The sequence below is a fragment of the Wyeomyia smithii genome, chromosome 3 (genome assembly GCF_029784165.1).
Source record: "Wyeomyia smithii strain HCP4-BCI-WySm-NY-G18 chromosome 3, ASM2978416v1, whole genome shotgun sequence".
In the NCBI taxonomy this organism is placed as follows: domain Eukaryota; kingdom Metazoa; phylum Arthropoda; class Insecta; order Diptera; family Culicidae; genus Wyeomyia; species Wyeomyia smithii.
In genome coordinates, this window is record NC_073696.1 from 137,559,991 (window position 1) to 137,568,316 (window position 8,326).

The following is an 8,326-nucleotide window of genomic DNA, read 5'->3' on the forward strand; positions in this document are numbered from 1 at the left end:
TTTGCATGTTGAAGGATAAGTACAACGATACACCGTGCCCCAGCTGGGTCGAGAAAATTTCCAGCTCGAAAAGATCCTCGACCTGATCGGGAATCGAACCCGACATCACAACCGTGTAGGAGAGCTAGCCGACCGACATCGCTAACCACAGAACCACGGGGACCACGGTCCACGGTCCATACATTTTTTTTAGACTTTATATGGGAAGTTGTCCACGGAGGGTGGTATGTGGATGGCCCCTAAGACAAAACCATTCATTATGATAACGTAAGTATTATTGGAATTGGTTTTTGAGGATATAGAGTTGATTCTGACTTTGACGCATTACGAGAAATTATATATATTATATGCTTGTGCCTTGTCAAATACATGTTGTTTGTACAAAATAATACTACAGGCATAATATCGTCATAAATAAACGATATTCTTTCGAATGTTGTTGATTATATTTCAAAAATTCATTTCCAGGGGAGGCTGAAAATTTAAATACGTACAGTCGCTGAGCAAACACATTGAATCTGTCTGCCGACTCTGTATATTTTGTAACAAAAAATCCCCTAATTACAGTGTTTAGCCCAACGTTGCCAGTAACTGCCTGATAAATCTGGATTTTGCCAGATTTTTGTTTGCGTGCCAGACAAACAGATAAACCTCAGAATCTGCCAGATATTTGAAGAGGAGACAGATTTTTGCCAGATTTCATCCGCGTCGTCTCGCAAAAAGGTTATCGCGTGACAGGCCGTGGTCGGCCTTTACACCTGGCGAGAGCAAAAAAAAGGTCTTCACTTTTAATTTTTGTCGGGAATTTTATCCGACAATGAGTGGCAGATTTTTGACAGACTTTTTATTGTCGTTTTGCCAGATTTTATTTAAAACTTAGTGGCAACGCTGGTTTAGTCCCACGTCACCATTTCATACAACCCTAGGGCTGTATACCTTGTAGTATTTTCCAGTAGTTTCTACATTTTTATATAAACTTGTAAACCGCTTTCAGTACTGAGGTAAAATAAAACTACTTTTACTTAAAAAAAGTAAAATTTTACAGTAAATTGAACAAATAAGAGCAATGAGATGAATATAGGTGTTGAGATAAATATAAGAGCGGTTCTCCTATCAAAATTTTAAGCGAGTTTAAAGCAAAAACAAAAACCTAAATTAATCCACTTAGCGGTCAGACCCAGCCTTTCTCATTCAAACTTTTATTTGTAAAAATAGATTTACATGAACGCTTCAATCCAATAATTGTATATTCACTTTTTAGGTTCTAAAATATCGATGTTGTAGTCTATACATATAAAAATGCACTCTGGTCTGTCTGTATGTCTGATCTATATAGGCTCGAAAACTATCGAACCGATCGACGTGAAAATTTGTATGTAGGGGTTTTTTCGACAAGGCTCCTGCATTGAATCTTCATTCGCTTCGTGAACCGTTTGCTGTGGACTAATGTCAATGTAACACGAACACATACTTCATCGGGGGCGTACATGTGTTCGGATGAACTGAAACGATCGATTTGTGTCTTCCCCTTTTCTACTGTTTCTCATTATTTGCCGATTGAATACGGTTCAAAATCACATCGATGCAACTCAGTAAATATTTGTATCGGTTCACCGTGGCATTGAAAGATTCGTCATGGCGAATCAAATCGGGACGAAGACAAAATAGCATTCGCCCCGAATCGTTCACTGAAGAGTTACATACCAGAATTTCTGAGCTTGTTCATACATTCGCTGGTGCTATGAGACAATAGGCCGTATGAATTAGGCCGAAAACATGGAGGCGCGTCCTGCGCTGCGGAGACGGTTCGCCTTGCCGTGGGTTAGCTGTACATTAACCTGCGGCAGGGCTCTACGTAGGGCTGTACATTAGCCTACGGCGCTTATTTAAAAAAAAAATATTATTTTTGTATCTATGTCGTGAAGATTCAATGAAACAGCGAGCATAGTCTCTTAAGAAAACAATTGATGTTGGAAATCATACAAAATTTAGTTGAATTTATTATGATTGACGACAGGGAACATATTGTTCATATTTTTTTCGGTTTTTGAAGATGCATGGCAGCGCCGTGTTAGTTGTTTTGTAAATTAATACAACTGATCATTTGCTCAATTTGCGAGGTCTGTCTCATTTATCTGGCATTTTTTTAAATATTCCAATCCGAAGAAACAAATATTTAAGATAACCGAACAGTTAGTTTGCTTACAAATAATTCTTGTACTCGGTAAATATGGTTACATAAATATTTAAAAATTATTTTTTAATCGATGTTTGCAATACACGGTAAATAAATAAATCGTTGTTTTAATTTATTTATCTTGGAGATGAAAAAACGAATTTGCAACCAACAGATTTTATTTAAAAGGTATAGCGCTTTCTTCAAAGTATTCTAATTGGTCGTAGGTGGTTTTTCTTAGTTTTATTTTCGGGGTGAAAAATGCGATACAGAGAAACAGTCGCATTCGCTTAAAGATAGGTTTGGACATAGGAAAATGAATATTGATTAGGAAAAACGCAAAATGGCATATTTTAACAGTCTTGTGTGCTGGATTGGCGTGCATAAATACACTAAGGTCGCTTTTTACGCGTTTTTGTACGCGGGTTTCTTACGCGGCTTTTTTTACGCGAATTCCGGAATTTAAGCGGTTATTTTTATGCGGCACGTTTCCCCCGCGTAAAAACCGACTTTGGTGTATAGCAAATTACTTTAGTTATTTACACAAATTTACATTTGTTGCAAAGACAATTAAAGTACATATTAATTTTACCACAGTTGAGAAAAAAAAATACAACGTTCAATACTTTTACTGCTAGAAAGTAGTGAACAGGCAGACAGATTTTCACAATGATTATGAATTGCGTAAAACGAATTTGTAAATATGTCCGCCATTTTGTATGTTTCTTCTGTCGATATTTTTTTTTTCTTAACTCTAAAGTTAAGTTTAAATAAATACAAAAGATTGTTTCTTTGTGTCGCTTGAAAACATCTCAAAAGGAACAATCTTTTCTATTTATTTTAAATTTGACACCCTCTACCTGTATCTTCTTGGTGACTGGTTCCGCGTCCTGGCCTAACAAAAGCCAACTAGAAAAGCTACGGATCAAAGCAAATGACTAAGGCCGTGGAAATACTGGAGCGGCCTGTGCTGCGAAGACGGCTCACCTTGCCGTGGGCTAATGTACAGCCATAAGTAGAGCTGTACATTAACTTGCGGCAGAATGAGCCGCCTTCGCTGCGCAGGCCGCGTCCACGGCCTAAGATTCAATCAGAAGCAACCCAGCGGACATGGTCATATATATATTTATAAATATACTGTCGTGTGCTGTCATTTTTACGTAAGCGCCAAATTTTCAAATTTCATTTTTTTACGTATTACTATAGTATAGGTAACCACCTTCAAGATGCTTGTTGTCGTTTCCAAAATTTTTACTAAGGCGACATCCATAAATTACGTAACGCAAACAACCCGATTTCCGGACCCCCACCCCCCCATATGTAACGAAACGTAACGCCAACACCTACTCCCCCATAAAAATTACTTAACGCTGCAGAAGGATTTCCCTGATAAAAATTGTCGTTTTTTGGAGGGTCTCTCCAGAGATTTTTCGTTACGTAACGCTGAACTCACCTCCCCCCCTCCCCTGTGTAACAAATCGTAACGCTCAAGGATTCCCCCCTCCCCCCTATGAGCGTTACGTAATTTATGGATGACGCCTAAATAACTGAGAAATATCAAAAATAAAAAGTGACGTTAGCGCTACTTTGCATAGAAGTGACGTTGAGTTACGGATACGATAGTGTATCCTGCTTGTGGAGTGCATAATTTTCTTATATACTTGCTGCTGACTACCGACCAGTACGCATGGCAAACTAGACTATTTAAGCGTACCAACGTCACTTTTAGTGCAAAACGTTGAAATGGTTTTGCTCTTTTGCAAGAGAAGTGACGTTGGCATTGGAACTCAATGCATTTACATAAATAAACGTGTTAAAGCAATGGGGTACGTTTTTCATCATATTTACTCAGATTCTATCAGATCAGATTGCGTAATAAAGCGTAATTGCGCTTCGGTTAATTTGCGGACGATTTAGATTAAATCGCTTCTGTAGCGATTTTGTGCTTTTGGCGCTTACGTCAAAATCCTAGCCCACGGCAGTATAGGTTTCTTCTTCGGCAATTTTTATTTTTCGTTTGGATTCGCCCCGAAGCAACATTGTGATTGGTAATACCATTCACAGTGAATACTCATCGGAATTGATCTGAGTGACAAGGCTTCTGAAACGATGTATTCCCATCCGATCGCTCAATATCCCTTCGGATGACTTAAGTAAATCGTAGCCAATACGAGTTAAACACGAAGGTAATCATATTACGTTTTAATAACTATTCATCGCCCACAAGCCACTCGTAACAGTTCAGTTCACCATAGTCGTTGTTTCCATTGCTGAGTGAATACACTGTTGCCACGTGCTGTTGTGCTTCGGCAATAATGAATGAATACGGAGGAAACGAAGTGATATTCAGCAGCCCTGCTTCTAGCTTGTGGCTGTCCATGGTGAAACGGATGAATGTCGACTCGTCCAGTTAATCAGCATTCCTTGAAATTAGTGGACGGTACGGTAACGGTAACTTTCTACTAGTGCTGGGACTATCCGGATTAAAATATCCGGATATCCGACAAATATCCAAAATCCTGATCCGGATTTGTTGGCTCGTATCATATTAGTAACTCTGAGCAATTGATGAGTAGTGGAATGCCCATAGCGAAATCCAAACTGTTCATCTGCAAAAATTGAATTTTCATTGATGTGTGACATCATCCTATTAAAAATAATTCTCTCAAACAGTTTACTTATCGAGGAAAGCAAACTGATTGGTCGATAACTTGAAACCTCAGCTGGATTCTTATCCGGCTTTAAAATTGGAGTAATTTTTGCATTTTTCCATAATTTGGGAAAGTATGCAATTTTGAAACAGCTATTGAAAATTTTTACTAGAAATTCCATTGTGCTCTCAGAGAGATGTTTGATTAATATGTTAAAAATTCCATCGTCACCAGGTGCTTTCATATTCTTGAAATTTTTAATAATTGATTTAATCTCACTCAAGTTCAATTCAATTATTTATGCAGGTAAAAAATCCTGGGAAGAAATTAAATCAAATTGACGTGTGACTTCAGTTTCAATTGGACTCACAAAATTCAAATTTGAATTATGAACACTTTCAAACTGCTGAGTAAGTCTTTGAGCCTTTTGTTCAATGGGAACACCCAACGCAAACGGGAAACATTTTATTACTTTGGGGCAATTTTTTATTACTTATTGTGTCTTATGACTGCGCATTATACACAAATAGTAATAACCGAAAAGTAACAAAAATTATGACGGCCACACGCTTGTATGTGTTTCTGCAGGAGAACATACAGCCAAGCACCGCAATGCATGTGTTAGCAAAACTTCACTCGCTGCATTTGTATTGATGCAACGATCAGATTAATTTTTGTCCTCTTCATCCACACATAATGAGAATCTCACCCGTCAACCTCAAATGTCTAATTAGAAACACTTTCGTTTCGTCCCGCAGTGTTTATTTGAAATGAAAATATGTTATGCTGTCTGAACAGAGTTGCCGAAGTTGCGAATATTGTTCTGGATGGGCACGAATTTTGTATTTTCAAACAGGTGCAAATGAGTTTCCATGAACCAATGAGTATGTGTTTTGGATAGCTTGCAAGAAAGCGAATGTTTTTGTTTTTCTCTAACGCAGTTTACAGATCGTGATGTCAATTGAAGACGCATTCCAAGTCTTTGAAATCATCAACGTTTGCATACTCTATGACGGGGAAAATGCTGCTTGGCAGCTCTTGTCATATTCTTTCTCTACTCCGTATGCATACATCGAGCGAACTAATACACGCTCACCGGATGAATTGGAGATTGAAGAAACTTGTAACATGTGCAACATATGCGACGGTGTGTGATTTTTTTTTCTTGAGATGGAAAGGGAGCAGTTTTTGACAGAAAAAATCGTGCTCCCGTAACACGTGCTAAATATATGACAGTATGTGTTGTTACTTGACTGGGGAAGAATTTTATTGCCTTTTAAGTAATAGGTTTGTTACCTTGAAGGGAATTTTGCGCTATTGCTTCTAAAGTAATAAGGAAAAGTTTTGCGTGTACAAGAAAACGTTTACTATCAATTTTTCAACTTAAGTTTAAAAATTTTAATTTCTCAGAAGAGTAAATCTTTGTTTAATCTCTTTCTGTAAATCTTTATAAATAGTTTTAAAAACAGGTTCACGACAACGTTGATATTGACGCCTGCGAACATTTTTCAATCGAATTAGGAGTTGAAGATTTTCGTTAATTATTGGTGAATCAAATTTTCTTTGAGCTTTTGGAATAGAATAATTCCTGGCATCAATAATTGCACATTTCAATGCTTCCAAAGCGGAATCATTATTCACTTTGTTTTGTAAATCCACCTCTTTATGAAATTACTCTCAATATGAGTTTTATATCCTTTCCAATTAGCCTTGTGATAATTAAAAATAAAGCTCAAAGATTTTAAGACTGATGTATTTGATATAGAAAAAGTTTTTGGAAGATGGTCAGAATCAAAGTCAACATGTGTGATCAATTCACTACATACATGACTTTGATCTGTTAGTACCAAATAGATCGTTGATGGATTTCTTACAGAAGAAAAACATGTAGGACTATTCGGAGACAAAATATAGACCGTTCCGATAATTATAAATACACTTACGATCAACCGCCATTTCAAATAACGAGCATTATTCAACCAAACGTTGGCTGCGTCCTGTTGTTTACATCCAAAAGAATGCGTGTCCTTTCTCCCGAGCAAAGAAAGCGAATTGTGCACAAATGGGGCACCGTGAGTGGTCTTTCTATAAGAAAATTAGCCAGAGAAGAAGGTATAAGTGTCGGAGCAGTTCAAACCGCATTGCGGAAGTATTGTGAAGAGTGCACATTTACTGATGCCCCAAGACGTGGTAGACAACCCGGGCCTGTTGATCCCACAATGGACAAAAAGGTTAAGGAATACTACAAGCGGCATCTTTCAGTATCAGTACGAGATGTGGCGAGAAAGCTTGGAACCTCGGCGAGTAACGTTATGCGTGCCAAGGGAAGAATGGGTCTGCAGACCCGTCGGAAGCAGAAGCAGCCAAAACGAAATCCAAAACAAGCTGAATCTGTGAAATCGAGAGCTCGGAAGCTTTATGACAAACTTCTGACCAAAAAAATGGGGTGTGTTATCATGGATGACGAAACCTACATAAAACTGGACTATAAGACTCTGCCAGGATCGCAATTTTATACATCACCGAAGGGAAAGGATGTCCCTGGACCAGTGAAAGCCATTTACACCGAAAAATTCGGCAAGAAGGTAATGGTTTGGCAGGCCATTTGTGAATGTGGGAAAATATCTCGTCCATTCATTACGAATGACACAATGAATGGTAAAATTTACGTGAAAGAGTGTTTGCAGAAAAGGTTGTTACCCATGGTTAAGCAGCATAAGAGTCCTCCAATCTTTTGGCCCGATCTTGCTTCCTGACATTACTCCAAGGATGCACTAGGGTGGTATAAAACAAATAATGTCACATGTGTCCCAAAGGAGATGAATCCTCCAAACTGCCCTGAAATTCGCCCTATTGAAACTTTTTGGGCTTTGACCAAGGCAAAGCTGAGGAAATATGTCAAACCAGCGGAAAATGTTGAAAAATTTGAAAAAGATTGGCTTAAAGTGGTAAAAATGGTCGGAGAACACACTGTGCAAAAGCTTATGAGTAGTGTTAAGAGAAAAGTTAGAGAACTCGCGTATCCTACGAAAAATAATCCCGACTTGAATTGAAACTGGAAAGAAAACACTTATTATCTATATTTTAGAATAAAATGACCCAAAAAAATCCTGTATTTTTTGTTTTATTCAAGAAAAAAGATGTATTTATAATTTTCGGAACAGTCTATAGAACAGTATCCTGCGGAACAATCATTGAATAAAATTTTGCCATTGGAATTATTTTGAACATTAGTCCATGATCGTATTTAGCGTTAAAATCGCCGATTATAAAAAAAATTTGAACGATTTCTTGTGAGTTTTTGTACAGCATCTTTAACCCTCTAGTGCCCAATGTCGCCTTTTGGCGGGCTTCAGTCAAACCTCTAAAAAGCCTCAGTAAATACTTGAAATGTGTTTATTATGGTTCATAGTGATTTTAACGAAGCCTGTCTTAAAATTAACTTGAGCACTAGAGGGTTGAATAGTTTTCGCTTTGAGAATTTTGTTATGATTGGAAT